General features: G+C 41.2%; 1 protein-coding gene across 4 annotated transcripts in view; it reads left to right on the top strand.

The window, feature by feature from the left end:
- Positions 1-20197, top strand: part of rbms3 (RNA binding motif, single stranded interacting protein) — a 300019-nt gene that overhangs the window by 64303 nt on the left and 215519 nt on the right. The window lies entirely within an intron of this gene.

Genomic DNA, 20197 nt, shown 5'->3' with positions numbered 1-20197 from the left:
GAGACTAAATGACTTGTTAACATGGAGTGTTTTTTGCAGAATATTTGTCGGCTCCCTCTGACTGTGCCTTCTAATCGCTCTCTCTCTCTCTCTCTCGCTCTCTCTCTTTCTCTGGTGTCCATTACTTGGCTGAGACTGTCAGAGAAGCTCTGATACACACAGCGAATTCTCTTCCTCCATCTTCCTCCATCTTCCTCCGTCTCCTTCTCCCTCTCCTCCTGCCCCTCCGTCTTCCACCTCCTCCCTTTAATCTCTCTTTCTTTCCCACACTCTTCCCTCTGTAGCGCTCATTATGTAACATTTCTCCCCACTCTTTGTCTTTCATTCTCTTCCCTTTCCTCTGCGTTATCTCTCCCTTTCACTCTCTCCCCCTCTCTTTTCGGCGACTTAATTTGTTTTTCTTTCATCCATCCACTGCATTGACAGTGCAATGAGAGACTAATTGAGGTAGAGACACTTTTGGACGGCTTCCCTTGTCATTATCCTTGGAATTAATTGCTGTTCTGCAATCCGTTTGATTTGACTTTATTGGTGCGATCTGGCTGTCTAATGTAACGTGCGGGGTGTGACTGGAACTCGGGGACAAGCCAAGTCGAGGAATTTTATTATCGTTGTGTTGCTGTCACAGTCTCTGAGCTGGGAACAAAGATTTGGCAGACTTCTATCCCTCTCTATTCCTGTCTTTTTTTTTTTTGTTCCTCCAATAAATGTCTTTAGACAGCTCCACACCAAATCTATCTCTGATTTGTTTTATTTGCTGTTGCAGTAATCTATTTTCCTCATCTTGCGTTAGTACCTCTTATATTCCCACAAGCCTATTTGCCGACATGTTGTGACGCCCCTGAAGCACTTGCATGCAAAGAGTGAAGAAATTGGATTGGATTTAGATGTGATAATCATCACTTTACGTCGGCTCCCCGTCGCACACAGCATTCCTTTTATGTTATTCCCACGGTGGGGAGGTGTACATTCAATGAACCACAGGCTCTGTTCAGTGAGCTAAAAGTAAATTGGTTGTGAGTGCTTGAGCTATTGTTTTCGTATTTTTTTTTTTCGTTTTACAATAATTCTGCCTTAACCAATGTTTGCGCTTGTTTTACACAATTCTCATTGTCACCACCACAGCCACCCCCACCACCACTATCTCTGCCACCACCAGCAAAGGGACTCCAAAAAGCAAAGAGGGACGGGGGATGTTTTGTGTGTTGTTGTAGTGCATAAACAGGAAACATAAACAGGGCACATTCCACGAAACAGACTTGAGCGCCGTGGCTGTGGTTCTGGCTCTGGCTGTGGTACGGCTCTGTTGCATGTGTGTCTCTCTGGGAACGCCGTGTTCCTGTCTGTACTTCACAGCCACATCCTTGGGGAACACAGTCATCACCAACGCCGTCCACCAGCCCAGGCAGCAGGACTATCTAAACTCTTTTCATGTTGTCGGACAAAACAGGGTTGGCTTAGCTTTCCCAAAAGGATATCTGACACAAATTTGGTGTCTTCCAGTGACTAAATGTGGTCACTTGAAAAAAGCCTTTAGTCTAAAACATATTCTACTTGTCCGTAATCTCCTTAAACATGTGTTGTAAGTGTTGTAACTAGCACTGTCCCATCCTTGTTGACTGTTCGACTAATCATTTGCTAAGATTTTATCCATAGAAATATAGTGGCTGCTCTTTTCTGTGTTACCCCTTGCTGCTTTTGTCTTTTTTAAAGATTTTTTTTTTTTGGGGGGGGGGTCATTTCTGCTTTATTTGATAGCGAGCAGTAGAAAAACAGGAAAGGACGCAACCTTGATACATGCTACAGGTGCATGCTCTACAAGGTGAGCCACCGTCCCTGTTTCCTGCTTGTAATGCCCTTCAGTGTTTTTAAAGCACCGTATAAATAAATTTGAACTTGAACTTGAATTTAATATCTTCATCACTTAGTCAGGATTAAAGGCCTTTCAAAACATGTGTCTTATATCATGAAAAAATGTAGAAACTTTTGTTGTTAATAAGAGCTTGAGATTAATTGGTAACATCAGTAACGCTTTATTAAGCAAGACACAGAAACTTGGATGTTCTTTGTTTTTATCTGAGTCGCTCACAGTATAACTGCTGAAGCAAAAAGTGCATAGATCTGGTACCTATACTGCTTTGATGCAAATGCAACTTTTTCGAGACTGAGAGACTCCAGGAAATGCATGTTGGGTGCATTACTGAACTAGCAGACCGGGGTTCAATAGTGTAAAAAACTCCCTGAATGAATTTGGAACAGACAGCACATTCTGGAAGCAATACACAAATTCACAACAGGCACGCCTCCGCCCTGGTTTCTGTCTCCTTCGTTCTCTGTGTCTCATCTGTTCTGCCGTGGGTGTCTTTGTTTTTGTGGGATGTTGGTGGGCCACACCTCTCGCAGTGTCCCGCTAACCTGACTTGGTTACAGATCACCACGGGGACATCAAGCGCTCGCCCTCGCCTCAACCCTCTCGGCTTCCACAGTGCAGCAGATACCGCTGACTTTTACTGGCCTGTTTTCACGGGGCGGCGGGGACGGTTGTTTTCTTTTCAGCAGTTTTCATTTTGTCCCTGCAGAAAGCAATTTCTCCCCCACTATCATGCCTTTATCCTGGCCTGTTGCGAGTCAACACTTTGGCCTCAAGGAGGATTCACAACGCCTCGAGATGCCTAACCTAGACACTAACCGTAAACAAAAGCCATGGCTCCAGCCTTCGAGCCTGCCTTGTGTGTTTTCACAGAACTTCACATTTAAAGCATATAAAACAGAAATCTCCACAATTTCCAAACAAACTAATACCCCCCACACCCACCTTTTTTTTTTAATGTCTTTGTCTCAACTAGTCCCTCCCCCTCAGCTTCCTTGTTTTTATTGCCTCCCCAAAAGTTATTGTATTTTCAGGCATATTAGATGCAAAGAATGCCCGATAAAAAGGGAAGAAAAACAGAACTGATAGCTCAGCATGCGCCTGTCCTCTCGGATGAGAGAGGCGAGTAAATAAAGGGAAACAGAAAAGCAAGCGGGGATCCAACAGAGATCAAGAAGCTTCGCCTCCAGTGGTTTTGTAATTACAATGGAAGCGGATACATTTCCACTCTTAATATGGGGGGATGAAGGTCCCTGGGGGGATGTGTGGGGGGGTTGTATGACAAAGCAGCAGTGGAGGAAGTGTGTTGAAGTCAGGAGATATGACTGCTTAGAAGAGAGAGGGGGAGACAGAAAGACAGAGATGGAGATAGAGAGATAAATAGAGAGCCACAGATATAGTGTGACAGATAGAGAAAGTTTGACTGAGGGAGAGTGAGATGGAGATAGAGGTGGAAAAAAGGCACAAAATACAAGAAAAAAGAACAGGAAAGACAAAAGGAGAGAACACCAAAGAGAGGCCGAAAGAGACAAAGACCAGGAGAGAAAAAGACAGAGATGGTGAGAGAGAGGAAAGAAAGACAGAGAGGATGTGCGAGAACCGTGTTGACTGAAGGATGCTGAGCAGCGGCCCTGCAAGTGCCTCACTTCACATGTCACCTCATCTGTCTCTGTGTGCTATTAACCAAACACTTAAACAGTTCCGGTAATAGCCACAGCAAGCAGACTGGCCTTCAGGTACTTCAGTGTAATAAAACCTGACAAGCTAATGATTGCACATGGTGTTATTGGATTCCTTACTTACTGCCACATGGGCTGCAAAGACTCCTATATTGTCTTGACTGCAACTAAGCCTCACGTTATAGATTTTCTGGTCTATGGAGAATTGATCACAAGCACAATGGCAAAGAAAAGGAAACATTTTGTTTATGTCTTTCCTCTAATTGGTGTGACAAAGCCCATTTATTAGTGCTGGCAACACTGTCGTACCTATAACATCAGGTACAGAACAGACGTTGTAAATGGAGTTTATTACTCCGCCTGTCTTGCTCACAGAGTACTTGACATGCTGCTCTTGTTTCTATCTATACATGTATTCCTGTCTCCACTGTGCTCTTTTTCATTTGTATTCATTTTAATTCTACCAAGCTCTTTAATCTGTTATTCCTTAATAATGCATGGGTCACAGCACAAGTGCTTATTCTGAATACTCTGATAATGGACATTGTGCATCACGTGTTTTGTTTTTATCTGTGTTTATCTGGGTTCTTACACAACTAAATACTAGCAATTAGTTATCCAATATGTTTGAAAATGTTTTAAAACACCCATAGTAAAAGGGAAGTGGACTGTCTAACTATACACTGTTTGACTGTGCAATAATAATAATAGTTGTATATCTATAATATAATACTCTGGTTTATATTTTGTGTACATAGATATACTTATATATATTCTCTTTTTCTTATTTCCTGTATATATTCTAATATTATTGTAGGATACAGTGCATTTTCTTTTTAACCTAATGCACTTTTTTTTTTTTTTTTTTTTTTTTTTACAAATTCTAATGCACATATTCTTATTTAGTCTATTGCACATATATATATTTTTTTATAATTCTTCTGCTAATAGTGACTTTTTCTCTAGAGTTTGAGCAACTGCAACTGACCTAATCTCCCTTATAATTCTGCTTCTTATACTTAAAAAAAAAAAACAACAACTTTATTCTACCTCTTGAAAAATAAAATTTTCAGGATTTTCAAGACAATCCATACAATCAAAAATGATTTGTTTGCAAGGTGATAAATTGTTTACCGACAAAGGTGAATTTCTCCACACTCTATTTACAGCACCTGCTGCATACGTGACCCTCAGTTTGACTTGGGTTATTATGGAGATAATTAAATACCCCACAGGAGTTAAATAAATTACATTGGGTGATGATTGGAGCAATGCTTGTGTGCTTAGAGAAGTAGGCCTCTAACTTGAGGGTTGTTGCTTTTAATCTTGGGGGAAAAAAATCTGCTGGGAAAGTGCTCTCCACATCCCTCAACAACTGAAGTTTGGACGCATTTTAGCCGTAATCCATTTGATCCGCTTCATGTCCAAGTGTGACTTTGACTAGACTCCAGTTGTTCCATGTGTCCATGTGTGACACTTTATGAAGCCGCAGAACGATCCTGGAAAAGACCAAGGCTGCTTTTTTTCCCCTTAAATAAATGTTAAGAATGTCACAAGAGACGAGCATTTAATATTGGGGTTTTCTCTCTCAGTCCCGCAAAATTTTATATTTTTGACAGTGCTGGCATGCTTCTTGTTGCACCAAGTCATGTCCAAATTTCTTCACTGCCAGATGTTTGTAACACTGACTCGATCATGTGGTTCTGCTCACTCCGGATATTGCAAATGTTCGTGATAGTGTTTCCCTTTTCTGCATGTCAGGCATGTTTGGGAATCATGATCTTGCATTTGTCCAGACGTAATAAGCATCTTGGACTAGTTAACTGTCTACAGCTAGGACCGATTGTCATTATTAGCCCAATCTGCTTCAGCTAATTGCATCTATGTAGTCATGCTTATGGCTAATTTTATCAGCGCTCATTATGTGTGTGTGTGTGTGTGTGTGTGTGTGTGTGTGTCTGTGTGTGTGTATGAGAGAGAGAGTGAGAGAGAGCTGAAGTACTTTGGTTTATTGTGAGAAGATATGTGTGGGATGAATGTTGAACTCATGGGTGGAGGACAGCCCGCATTGCGTATATGCTCTGCTGCAGAGGTCATTTCTCTTCATAACATGTAGATTAAGACATACACACAGCCATGTTGCATTCACACACACATTGTTGTAAAGTGCAAACCTGGCTTTTCTCTTGTGTAGAATGTGGAAACTGGTGCAGGAACTGTTGGTTGACCTGACATCTCTGTATGTCATACTACTGGATTGGGAATTCCTGTAATATGAGGCATAGATAACAAGAGACATTTTTTTCCTTAATGAAAACATTTGAGTGGGTTATCATTCCTTTATCTGAGGACATGGACATCCCTGTGAACCCTTCAATTTAATCTGGAGGTGCTGTGGGAGCACACTCCAGTTGTTATTTCATTAGACTTGCCGAGCACACACCAGCCAATCATTCCGTCAATACAAACCCGCTCGTTGGGATTCTTGGCACATCTCCAAATTCCCGAGGTCTGAAACCTCAGAGAAAGAGGAAAGAGAGATGAAGAGAGCGTGAGAGAATTAGTGAGTGTTGGAAAGAGAGAGGAGGAACAGAAAAAGAAAAAAAAAAACGTGAGTGATATGATGCACTGCTGTGTTCTCTTCATATTTCCAGGCTTCGATTAATGCAGAAAATCGGCATAAATCAATCAGTCAGTCAAGCAGAAATATCAGCATCAGTATCAAAGTATCTTCTCTCTGCCTTGCCTTACCTTGACTGTTCTTCACTCTCCCTTTTTCCTCGTCCTCTTTCTGACTCCCATCTCCCTCCCTCGCGCCTTTTCATCTGTCTCTCTTTGTGGGGCCCGGGCTCTGGCACATCCTTTTGGTGTTGTGATTAGCTAAATTGGCCATAACTCACAAACACTCGTTTATACAGTCTGACAGATGACACAGTCATTTAGCTGAATGAATGACCTGCCTGCTGGCAGCGGGTGAAGGTGCGTCTGCCGGCCACTGGCCCGTGCCAGCCAACTGAGTCGAGCCTGATCGTCTGTGGATCGCACGCTGAAAGGGTGGTAGCTGGACCGCTGAGGTATGGAGGGACAAATAGACAAGGGGGGTTGGGGGCGCGAAGAAGAGACAAGGAAGGTGGGATGGACGGAAGAAATGAGAAGGCGAGATAGATATAAAGGGAAGTATGTTGAAGGAAGTAAAGAGAGAAACAGATTATTGGAAGGAGTGCAAGGTTGATACGAAAAGCGTGAATTTACAAGATGTTGCAATCAAAGAAGTCACACTTTATTGCTGTTTTGGGGTAAAGAGCCAAAGAGGAAAAGTTTGAGAATTTCTGAAAGCAGTGTAATTGCTGGATGTGTGTGTGTGTGTGTGTGCGTGTGTGTTTGCGCGTGCTCATATGGGTGGGAGCAGAACTTTGTGGAGACTGAAGTACATTAGCTTACATTTTAGTGTCTCAGTCTCTTTCATCAGCCCTTGAATGAAGAGCTTTGCTCATTCCCCAAATACTGCAATGATTCATCTTTGCCAAGAGCAAGAATGGGCTTTGTCTCAGTAATTAATTTAGCTCTCGGGACAGCAGTTGGAATGAGTCGTGTCTTCAAGGCCTAATTAAAAGAAGATTGTCAAACATATTCTGGGTCACACAGCTCAGAAACTCCAGCCATTTAGGAAGGATTTTTAGGCACTGCCACCTCACCCTCAGTGGGTCATGTTGCAGCCTCCTGTCATGTTATTTGGCTTTATTTGCTTTGCTGATTTCTTCAGGCACCACTTGGAAACTGAAACACTTGATGACTTGTTTATTAGCTGTCACTTGAGTCAATAACCCAACCCATTCATGGCCTTGTGCCCCACATGTCTTTTTCCTCTGTCTGGGGATGATTTATTTGAAATCACTGAGTTTCAAGAAATTCAGTGATTCAAATTTATGGAAAAACCCCACACAGTTAACATCCTGTTGCTCAGCTGAATGAGAGTGCGATTGAATGCTTTGGGATCGGTTTTCAGTTCTCTAAAATGACAGAATTGACTCAAACGGTGGTTGGTGACAGAGAAATTGGCACCACATTCATCATAACATATTGGTTGTATTAGTCATCCTGCTGAGCCAATCAGGCAGACTGAGTGACAGGCAGGCAGTGTCTATCTTTGTTGACCACTGTGGCTTTGGGTCTGTCCTCATAATGAGAATCAATGGCTTTAGTTACAGGCACAGGATGCCTCTAATGGTGGACACACACACACGCACACACAGGTTCTGAACAATTAAGCGCGAGCTGTCGGGCTTAGTGCCTGGGTCCATTGTAAGCGCTCTAAACCTGTTAGACTGTGACAGACCATTAAAAGGCTGCCAAGGCTTCCTTAAATTGCTTCAACAGTTTACATTGAGGCAGAGAGTGACTGAGTGCCTCGGTGTAAATATGTGTGTGTGTGTGTGTACATGTGTGCACGTCTGTGTCTACGTGCATGCATGTGCACATATTTATTACCTTACCTCAAACCCCTAACCAGGGCACCCTACACACACACACACACACACACACACACACACACACACACGTACACACACACACACATGCAGTTGAGTCACTGCAGTATCTCTGCCTCCATTTTATTATGTAATTATCTTATAATGGCCAATTTCTGTTTGTTTAGGCAAATGCATCTAACCATTAAACCCACTGCCAAAACTCATGTTCCTTCTTAGACAGTATTTTCTGCAAATTGTTTGCTGAAATGCTAAAATGTAAACAGCGGTAATTATCCTTGCATTAGAAGGCACTGCCAAATTAAATGCAGCAGTTCAACTTGAGAGACCCCAGGACTTGAATGCTGGCAGTATGGACTGGCTTCTAACCAAGTTAATGTGGTGATGATGACAAAGCACATTGTCTACCAGCGTACCCGTCCACTTCTTAGGGAGACCTTGCGTAGCTGACACTTCTGAATGGATGCCTTTTGGATGAATGTTCCACCTAGCAGGCATTTCCTGTCGTGACCAGGGCTTGGCATTCCCCACCATTAGGCATTAAAGGCCCAGACCACAGGATTGCGAGTGCCAGACCACAGGAATATCCAGAATCTGACAGAGGTTCCAAGCCTTCATATGTTTCATTTCCTATTTCACAAGAACGGGTGGCCCATGCAAATTCCTGGCTGTGGTATGCCACCAGTCTTCATTTAGCAGCGGTTCGTGGTTGATATTAGATGTTGGACACAATGGGAGATGTTAGGGGGAGGATTAGGAAAGGTTGGTGGCGGATCTTGCAGGGATTTAAATGGGTGTCTTCTCTTGTTCAGATCATGTGAACTGTCATATTTACATGTCATTGCTGGCTTAGGCTGTATCTCGTCCTTGTTTAATGGCAAACTCGGAGCGCCTCATCTGTGAAATCGCTTTTCAGCAAATCAGTTTGCACCTGTTTCTTTCTGTTGAGGTGATTAGTCAATGACAGGCAGGGCAAGAGAACTTAAATCACACATCCTGAGCTCGAGATGTGACCTTAATTCATAATGTTTCAGTCTGATCATGCCTTGGATTTCGGCTCATGTACAGATGCACACACTGACTGACGTACGCACACCCACACACACATAACACTGACATCCGTGCGCAGATGGGTTTTCATATATGGCTGCCTGGGGCTGTAGTATTGGCTTTAAAAACACCCATAACATCTGTAAAGCATTATGGCTGATTATGCTGGTCCTCCAGCGCAATCATGCAATATGGGCATGAGCGATGGCTGAACATGAACCGTATGGGAAAGAAAGAACTGATGAGGCCTCTCTTATTTTGATGAAGGTGCAAGGCCGCTGGCTGCATATACACATACAGTGTACAGGTACACACACACAAACACACATGCTTACACCCACACACAAAAACTCAAACACACACAGTTTAGTATTATTACTATACTTGTGAGGACCTCCACTAGTTATATTCATTCCCTGGATCTTTACTCTAGCCTAGTCAATTTATTGTTTGATGGTGCATTTTTCTTTTTGTCATAGATAATGCAGATACTTTGAGATCATTCAAGTGCAACTACAATGGAGTTTAAAAGAAGAAAAAAAAAGTAAACTGCTCTAAAATATTTGTCAGGTTTTAGGGTCAGTCTCTCATAATTAAAGGCCAAGTGTTTCCCTCTAGACTCACAAGTTTGTTCTGACATTCATCAGTTATACAGGGACAAATCTATCATTAATGGAGCAAAGCGCACATTTCTTCACAGACAGTCGCTCCATTAATTTGTCATGCAATGTTGCTCTTAGATACAATGTATTTTGCACAAGAGGCGCTAACCTTGACCCTAAATAAAAACTCTAACTTCAAAAATAGCTTCTTAAAGGAACCATTCACCAAAAGATGTTTTCACACTCACTCCTAGTGCAATCTGTTGATCTAGATAATTTCTGTGGGATTTGGAGAGGTTTCCAATCTGCCGTGATCTTCGCTGTCTCAGCACAGTGGAGCTCAGAAACTATCTGAAGGTATAAATGGGACAGAAGTAAGTGGAAAAATATACTTTTTTTATTTTGGGGGGAACTGTTCCTTTAAATAATTGACAACCATCACAATGTACATAAAAAGATTCGTTATCTTTTCATCCTGAAGATAGATTGTTCTTGCAAGTATAAAAATACAAGTAGAGGCACATACAAATGCCTAATCACACACGTATACACATTTCTCGTGCATGCCTTACACACAGGTGCTTAGACTCACAGAGCCACACACACAAATACCTACCTTGCGTGGCTACAAAGCATTGCAAGCACCCTGCTCCACATATGCACACACACACAGACACACAAACAAACAAACAAACGCACAACATACACATAATGGAACCAGTCATGCAGCACTGTGTACAAGCTAATCAAATCCAGTAGAAATTCCATTAGTGAGTGGGTGACTGACGGACTAAATGGATGAATGAGTGAAAGAATAAATGAATGGCTGACTCAATCTACAAAAAAACAACAACAAGAAAAGGGTGGGAGGCTGCAGTGGCGACACTCAAAGCAAACCCTCATGAGCTGTCATGCTTAAGCAACTCCGCTTGTTGCAATAATTAATGACAGGATCTTCAACGCCCTTTTTCTCTCTGGAGTAGTCGACCTGTTCTCTTTAAGAACAAGTTAAAAAAAATAAAGACAAAGAAAGAAAAATGGCTAAATCCATGATTCTGTTATCGTTTCCAGTTTTGCATGTTGAAATCAGTTACCCGTGTGTCTCTGAATGTTTTATTTCATGGAGCTGTGTTGTTTTTTAAGATGTACCACGTGGAGTTTGGCACCAGGAACGGACTTGCTACTTGAATGAGTCTTGGTGGAGGAAGGAGTTTGATGGTTCACTTCCCAGTTGGCTCCCGGTGCTGTTTAATGGGACAAGTGCCACAGAGTACGTGCTGAATCCACAAGTAGGTCCAGTCTCTCCCCTAAGGCCTGCAGTATTGACAGAAATATGGAAATGAGTCTGCCGCTCTGTCAGATAATGTGTCTTAATCTAATTATATTCTATGTATCTCTTTCGTTTTCGCCAACTCTGACTCTCTATCTCTCCCTTGCACTTATCAGTTGTTTGTTGTGTAAAATGTAGAACATTCTCCTTCTCTCTGCCCCCCTCTTCTCTCAGCGGTTGGCCTTTTGTTGTGTGAAAGGTGGAAGGTTTGTCGGAGCCGCTCTGCTCCATTTAGCCGGTGCACTTTGATGACTTCAGCAGTACTAATTATAGAGGCGCCGCCAAGGAGGCAATCTCAAAGTGCATCACCCCGAAACTCTTACACTGACTGATATCTAAATGTTACCCAGCAGAGTTGCGCCATAATGAAAATGCGCCCGAGAATGTACTGTGCGCTTTCTCATATCTCACTGCCAGCTCGCAGTATTACACCATCCGAACCCCATGATAATGTTCCCAAGAATGTAGTCAGATATACTGCCCGTGTTCAGTTGCGGCATAATGTCTGTAAAGCATACTAAGTATGTCGTAACAGTCAACAGTATGCAGATATTGCAGTGTGAGCCGACTATAATGTACTATAATAACTAGAAAGCGCAGTAGTGAGTCCATAAAGTGTGCAATGAGACCGGTCCACAATAGTGCATTCTTTCCACCTTTGGAAGCCATATAATAGCAGCCGCATGGCATAGTCTCAGTTGATGTATACTTCCATTTAGACCCATGAATTCTTTTATTATTAAAGATATGTTATACATGAATTCAGGCTTGAAATATTAATACATAGTGACATTGATCTATACAAAATATGTATGTTAAATGAAAGTCAATATAGATATAATAGACTGGTTTTCTTACTGGCTAGCTGAATATAAACTCTTTTTATGCCTGTTAGCAGTACAATTAGTTATCAGTTCTTACCATTTTGCATTCTGTTGATAGCAGAGTGGACATTAAAGGTGCTGTCGAGTAACATGATAAAATTTTTGATTGATGTGTAGATTTGGTCCTCCTGACAAAAAATATATGCAAATAAAAATTGCATCGCTGGAATGTTTTTTTTTTTTTTTTCCCTCCATGTATTTGTCCGCTCAGCCAGCAATGCCTATTCCGAGTCAGAACTGCTTTTACTCAGCACGTAAGTAGACACACAACAAATTTGACCTGATTAATTGGTGCTGACACATTACAATGCAGTGACACGACGCGTAAACATAAACACACTACAAAATGCACAGGCAAGCCTCTATCGTGGCTGCCAGCAGCAGCGTGGCAGAGGAGTGTGGAAGTCCACTGTGCCGTCAGTTCATAAGCAGATTGAACAGAGAGGAGGACCATCTTGAAAATGCTATCAGGTGCAAAAACAAAGTGACAAGGTTCGGCTGGAGCAGTAAAGTCCCATGTGTGTCAAGTACAGCTGGGACAATGAATAGTGAAAGATGCATAAATAACAACCGCGCAATGTAGACCGAAAAATTCCCTGAATAGCTTTTTCCATGTGCAGATTAGCAGGTTTCAGTCATATTTCAGTCATTCAACCCCAAGGTGCTGAGTTTTTGTATGTGTGTGGGTGTGAGTGCATACTTGGAGATGTGAGGGATTTACAGTTTGCTGAATTCATTTAAATTTGGAATGACTGCCTTGTAAATTTCCGGCCTGTGACCACATTGTGTTCACAGCGTCAACTCGGGAAAATGGATGTCCGCAAGAAGGAGAAGCTGTGCATTTTCATCCAGGGGGAATACCAAAGGTGTTTGCAACAGCATATGTGTATATAGTAAAGAAACACACTTATTTTGATTGAATAAATACCAGAAATCACAAAGGCAATTTGTTCTCTGCCATTTTTGTGTGCTCTGATGTCAAATAAAAGGTAATAAGAGAAACCAGAGCCATGAAAGGATGACAGAATTTCCAACTTGTTACTATGAATTACATGTAGGAGTGGACAGTGTATTGATTGTATATCAATATGGTGATATTTCAAGAGAATTCTTCGGGATTTTGGATATCATAATATCATATTATAGTAAAATGTTTTCTTTTTCTGGTTTTAAAGGCTGCAGTACAGTAAAGGGATTTTCTGATCTTATTCCTGCTGTTTTATTTGCCTTGGCCTGCTTGGTCATATCAACATTACCAATGATTGTTTATCAAAAATCTCATTGTGTGTATATATCTCATGAAAGCACCCTTCAGTATCAATACGAGGTCAGAAATATTGTCATAATTTTTTTTGTTCATATCGCCCAGCGGTAGTAACACTAGGAAGGCCGGTTGAGGAGATTGATGTTTAGGAAGAAAGTTTTCAAATACCTGGGAAAGAAAGTAACATGTACTTGGTGTTTTCCTGGGTGCGTGGGGTCACCCATGTGTATCTTTACAGCTGTGCCAGGTTTGGTCTTTACCTTGCCACCTTTAAACGTGAAAACTGGTCAGGATGGGAATCACAAATAGAACAAATTCTCACCACTTGCTACTCTCGAGCGCTTGTTATGTTGTAAGAAATGCATGAGTAAAACGTCTTCTTGGCTTTTATTCGGTGTTATTCTGTCTCAAAGCTTGTCTGTTCGTCTCCTTTTCCCTCTCTCTCTTGTCTGTGTCTCCTGGGCTTCATGCTTTGCATGCAGGGGATGAGACACAAGGGGAGGTTAAGAGAGGGGCTGGAATGGAGTTCTGCTCCATTTACCACCCTGAAATATTCCGCTTAGAACGACACACTCTGTTTTCTCTCTCTCCCTACTCTCTGCTCTGTTTCTCACTCTGTCTGTCCCCTCCCTCTTACTTCTCATCTCTCTGTGACATGTGGTCATTTCACTTCATTCCACGATGGCTTAGCAGTGCTTTAAGACAATGCTGCTGTCCTCCCATCCCATCCTGCAGCATACAGCTTCATATACCTATACAAATCTGCTGATGGTGGCTTTAACTCTTTTGTCCCAATCCTAAATCTCCATCTGCCAACAGCATAGCCCTCAACAGCTTTCTTTATTGCTTTATTATTTCACTGTTTTTCTCTGCCTGTATGCCTCAGACATGCATGCACACACATCTATATTCATCTAAGGATGAAAGAGTTACTAGTTTGACTTTAAAGTGTGATAAAATATCCAGTGGTTTGTTACACTGCTTAAATTTTTATTATCACGATAACATTTTTGATTAGTGAGTTTTTAAAAAGTCATGGTTTGTGTGGTACATATTGTTTAGTATGAATGAACGTGTGAATCAACCCGTCACGTCTCCTTAATGCGCCACAGTGCACATTGTGTGTTAGTTGCTTTTCAATAAACCTTGGTTAAAGGTGGTGCTGATAATTTATGTTTTGATTTTCAATACGAAACATTGCAAAATCCTTTCACTGGGTTTTAGTAACTGTTTAATATTTTCAGCGCATTTTAACAACACTAGACCATGGTCATTTTGGTTACAATATTTGATATTCAATGTTCAGTGTTCATTTTCATATTTGCATATCGTGCCATCTCTACTGCACACATACAGAGACACATAAATTATCATGGCAACTCTTAAACTCTCACATACATCTGTTTATGCATAGCTACATTTACATTCATATTACATATTTTTGCCGATGAATTTGCCCAGAGCAACTCTTATCCAAGCTACTCGAGGTTGTGAGTCAGTGCCTTGACGATACTCTTGTGACCACAGAATAAACATGTAACAGAGAAACGCTAGGAAAAGATAAAAGCTACGGAGAGAGGTTCAGTAAATGCAACATTTTTTGAGAGCAGTCAGGGTGGGAGGGAAAGAGATATGATTTCATCAGTGGAGGATGACATGAATTGACTATATGTATTTTATGTTTATGTTTAATTTCAGTGTATTCTTCTGTATAATGCTGCTTAGACATTGTAAGTGTTTCTCTGTGCCATTCTGCCGTCACGGGAGTAAGAAAGAAAGAAAAAACAAGAAACAAAAAGACCATGTCCTTCCCAAAAAGCGAATAAGTTTGAATAAGGACTTGACAGTAACACACTGAATTAAACAAAATGCATGTCATACTCTCTGATGACTGCTTTGATGAAGGGTTGGTAGCCCACTTTCCGTAACTGTGCAGTTAAGTACAGAGTCATTTTCCCCTGTAACCATTTTCTTTATAGTTAGCTCTCTGAATTTGGAAAGTTCTGATGCAGCACTCCATGAACAATATCTATTGTTTCAACTCCTCATTTTCTTGGCGTCCAACCTCTGTTCTCCTTATGCATGCCTGCAGAGTATGACAAAAAACAAACACATGCCAACTAGGGCTGGGTATTGGCAAGAACCACACAATGTAATACGCATCACAGTACACGGATCACAATTCGTTTTGTATTATTGTACAGTGCAGCACTCTATGGCATTGGCGGGAACTGTTTTAAATGAATCAAATACTGTACACAACATAATATATAATAAATGATTTAATTATTTTAATTCACTTCAAAATTGCCATTCCAATTTATTGAAACAGAATCAGTGCACTGTCTTAACTATGTGCGAAAATGTACATTTCATATCATGTGAAGTGCATTAACAACATTAACAGTAGGTTAATGCCAACACCTACACACACTGCTCACATACTGTACATGTCTCCCAGCTATAGGTCACAGTATAAGCCAAGTCACAGGTAACGTCCCGGGCTGTGGGATTCAGGCTGGATCACTAAAGGACAAGAGTGTCCGTCCAGGGCAGCTTATGTGTTATATTTGGGTTAGGATTAGACCAAGGAGGAAACCTGATCCCGGGACTCCACTGATGTGCTCCTCACCTTTGGTGCCAGTGCAACCTTGACCCTACTATGATGTCTGGTTCTCTGCAGAGGCATTATACATCCCAGACTTACACACACATACACACACATGCTCCACCAGCAGCTGCAGAGCACCTCTCAGACAAACCTAAAGGTGCAGATGCAGATACATAGATTTGCACAAATACAAGCAAAAATGCATGTACTCACACACACACACACACACACACACACACACACACACACACACACACACACGCACACACACATATACCCACACACACACGCTTTCCATCCACCTCAGCTGCAGGCCTCTTCCCAGTACAAAGTCATTTGTAACAGCTCTGATGTTTTCTCAGAACCGCCTTAATCAGGAAATGAGTAGGACAGCATGACTTATATACATTTCACATTTGGAACAGCAAACTACCCTCAGTGCAATTTACTCATTTAGGCCTATTGCCTGTCCCATGTTGGGTATCGTAAGGGGGTGCTCTGAGTCATTTTTACTCATGCACGTCTGGTCTCATATTTCCTCACCATTAGAGCTGCATTGCTCTCCGCTGTGTTGTGATAGAAGCTAATGACTCACTGGAAAGCTGCCTGGTGTTTATCAAATGTCTCCATGCAGGGATGTTGGGCTAGACTCAGTCTGCCCTTTTCACCTTATTATGCAGTATTAGATGAATAGATGGGACTATCAAAAATAAAGAAATAAAGAGAAATATCCTGCGCTGATATTTTGGCTTCATCGCTTTGTTCCCTGAACTGTGTAAAATTACACTCTCAGAGGGGGAATGTGTTGAATTACCACAGGCTGCCTCATAGGTAGAAATCGGTTGCACTTGATCTACATTCTGTGGGAAAATTTTCAGACTTGCATATTTCTAGTTTGCTTAGCAATCGATTGCCAGGCTGTTTCTGGCTGTAGTCATGACAGTACGGTTGCAGTTTTTGGTAATAATGTCCTCATAATGTTGCAGTTATTGCTTATTGTGGGTATTTTCTGCCTTTGGATGTGTATTTGCTGCCATCAAATCTGTATTCTCTGCCTCTAAATGCAACACTCAGCCTTCTCCATCTCAGCCTGCTTATAAATCTCAAGAGCTTGCATCAATTGATCGTCCACACCGACTTCAATTAACGTGATTTAGTAAGCCTCAAAACACATTTGAGAAGCAAAGGAAGTTCCCCCAACTGCAACACTGTGCTAAATAAATTGTGTTGCTTTTGTTAGTCACCTGTGTGAAATATTGTCTATAGTTACTTTTTATTCTTCATATACTGAAGTGTTTCGTTATCCTGCTAACTAGAGTGTGTGTCTTCTACAGGTAGGGCACAACAAATTGGCATTAATTTGGCTTAGGGCAACATTGATAATGACTTATTTTTTCGGCCTTCATAACAATGATGACAAAGCAATGCTACAAAGTAATTAATTATGAAAGGAATTAATTATTAAACAATTATAAATCAAATTATACATTATAAGTCAAAGCCAATAAGGTAAACAAATGAAATGTGGCACTTGCCTAACAGATTTGCATGAGAAGAAAACACAATTGCCGTAACAAATAACAATAGTAAAAAACAAACAGACATTTCCTTATTATCATGGATAACAAAAATAAAGAGCACCTACCGTACAACAATGAACACATTAATGTACAATGGAAGAGGGAAGTGCTGCATGGCCCTGATGGCTCATACGACAGGTGCTCTTTAGCAGGGCAGGTGATAGTACAAAAAACAAGATCTAGCACAGACAACAATGAGGGAAAAAAAGGAAAAAAAAAACCTATGGCACTCCATCTTCAGGTGAAATTATTCTTCTAGGACAAAGGCAACCAAGCAGACCAAACCTATCGACTCTTAAGTCTTCATCAGGTTTCTGACAAACACATAATCTATATGAATTTTAACCTAACCAATAGAGGGCGCTGAACAATAGCATGGGCCTCATACATGCACGTATATCAAATATATGTGACTCTCCCATAAGGCATAATAATAATAAAAATAAATGGTTTACGTTAAATGAAAATATATTAATATATTAATGATCAGATTAGTTGTAGGGGTGTGATGATCACCGGGCAGCATCTCTTAATTAGGCTGCTCGTTTGTCAGAATAATAATCAAGACTCATTATTGTGAACAAATAGGCAAGAGGACCCATGCTGTGATTCAAGATCACAACTCAACACTGTACAGTATGCTTCATAAATACTAGGGATGTAATGATTTTGGACCGAAATGGAAAACTGTGATTCTGTAGTCCCCAGCTGGCCAAACGATGCATGTGTGGTGAACTTTTTTCTTTTTTTTCCTCATCATCTTTCTTGAAAGTGAAGGTTTTTTGTTTTGTTTTTTGTTTTTTTTGTTTTTTAGCACAATGCAAAATTAAAGCAAACACATTCATATTTGTAGAGCATTAAATGCTGCTTTTGATTAATGATAACCTTAGAAAAACGTAATTCCTCCATGAACTGCATACAGAGGCTTTCTGTTGCCACATTGCACAACCTTGACAGAACACTGGCAACATCTCCATAAAAAAAAAAAAAAAAAAAAAAAAAAAAAAAAACTTTTGAGTTGACATTTTGAGTCCGTTTAATTTTACAATCTGAACCGTGCCCTAAAACCCAAAGTACAAACTGAACCATGAAAAAGGTGAATAAATACTGTTGCTGGCTTTACAACACACACTTATCAACAATCTCATGGTTGGAATGGTGAGCGAAAATTGGTTTCATCTTTCACTTTATCATAAACAAAATGCCTCGGGGAACATAATGATGCCAGGTCAGCGGTTTTGCATGAAGCATAAGGTCCTTCAGTGCTCTGGTCTCTCCCAGTAGAACCACTGTCAACAGCTCCAGAGGTTTTCCAGGAAAACCAGGCACTGCTGTTCCCCAGCTTTTCTTCTCTCCTCCCTCCCTCCTTTATTCCCTCCGCCCTCGACCCTTTTCCTTCTCCTCTCCTCCTCTCCTCCTCTCCCACCACCGTCCCCTGGCGCTGTGCCAGCCTTCCCTTGAATTCCATGCATCTGGTCAGTTCTGGGAAACGCCCACGACACAACTGTCCTGCAAACCAGAGGAAACAAAGCCTGTGGGTTTCTGCAGCAGCTTGAAGAATGGCCCCTCGTCACCCAGGGAGGAGTCAGGCAGCGGGACAAAGTCATTGTGGACTTTCTAGGAATTTTCTTGGGGTGGGAACATGCAGTAGTTCACTGACTTTGCTTTGGTTGTCTTTAAGGATTTCCTTTTAAACTCTCTCTGTCTCTGTCTGTCTGTGTTTCCTCTATCTCTTTCGCTCCTCCTCTGCGGATTTGGGACATTAGCAGGATTAGCGGTGTTGTCAGAGTGGTCAATAAACAAAAGGGCAGCTTTTTCACTGCCTCTCCAGGACACTCAAATGTCTCTATGTGGACATTAATGTCAATAAAACCTCTCATTGAACTACTGCTGTCATGCTTGGTATTGCAATGTTTGTTTAAAGTCTTAATAGTGATGCACAGACTTGCTCGGTAAGAATTTGACTGACCTACCTGGTTAAATAAAGTGAAGAATGAAAATATCCCATCACCCTCTCTGGAGCTGCTCTGGAGTACAGTTCTGTGATTGTGCTGAGGTTTTCTATTACTAGTCATGCCTGGGTTGTTTAGATGGGAATTATAATTACTTTACACCATAAGAGGCATGATATACCCTCAGCTGTCTTCCTCTCTCTTTGTTTTTATGTCTTGCGGGTGACTCACTCACACTCTCAATTTAGAAAGTGAGTCAACAAGCCTCCGAGGAAAGACCTCAGTACATAGAGGAGCAAACTGCTTTCTGTTATCAAAATGTGTGACAGGCCCGGGTCCCATAGTATTTGCAAATATTTCCCAGCATGTGTTTTTAAGTTTATGGAGCAGCAGAGGGGTGAGGTTTGCCCCATCACGGAAATTCTGAGTGTTCCGCTTTTGTTATTATCACTCACAGCAAAGTGTACTAAATTGACCTCAGAATAGTCTGGCAGTTATTTTGCTGTCTTGACCAGCAATTTCCACCCATGTTAGACAGGGATGTCCCAATCAGCTTTGCTTTGTCTCCGGTCCCAGTTCAAGTCATTCAATATTTAGTATCTGTTGATACTGAGTCCTGATCCAGTCTATCCAGTCTATCTGTATCTGTATTTATTCTATACAACACACAGTGAACACACTGAAGTGAGTAGAGCCAACCCAATACAGACAGGTTTTGCACTGCTTTAGGAAAAATAACCTATTTTATGGCTTGCTGCTTTAAAAACATAAATTAGTTATTTAAAATATGATCTTTTGTTGTGTTGTACGAGACTCTGTTTTTGCCACTTCTAGAAAAGCTTGTGTGTTCGGTATGCAAACCGAAAAAAAAAAAAAAAAAAAAAAAAA

This window comes from Myripristis murdjan, chromosome 11 (genome assembly GCF_902150065.1).
Source record: "Myripristis murdjan chromosome 11, fMyrMur1.1, whole genome shotgun sequence".
Classification (NCBI taxonomy): Eukaryota; Metazoa; Chordata; class Actinopteri; order Holocentriformes; family Holocentridae; genus Myripristis; species Myripristis murdjan.
The sequence above is the reverse complement of the archived record's forward strand: the minus strand, read 5'-3'. Positions and strand labels throughout refer to the sequence as shown.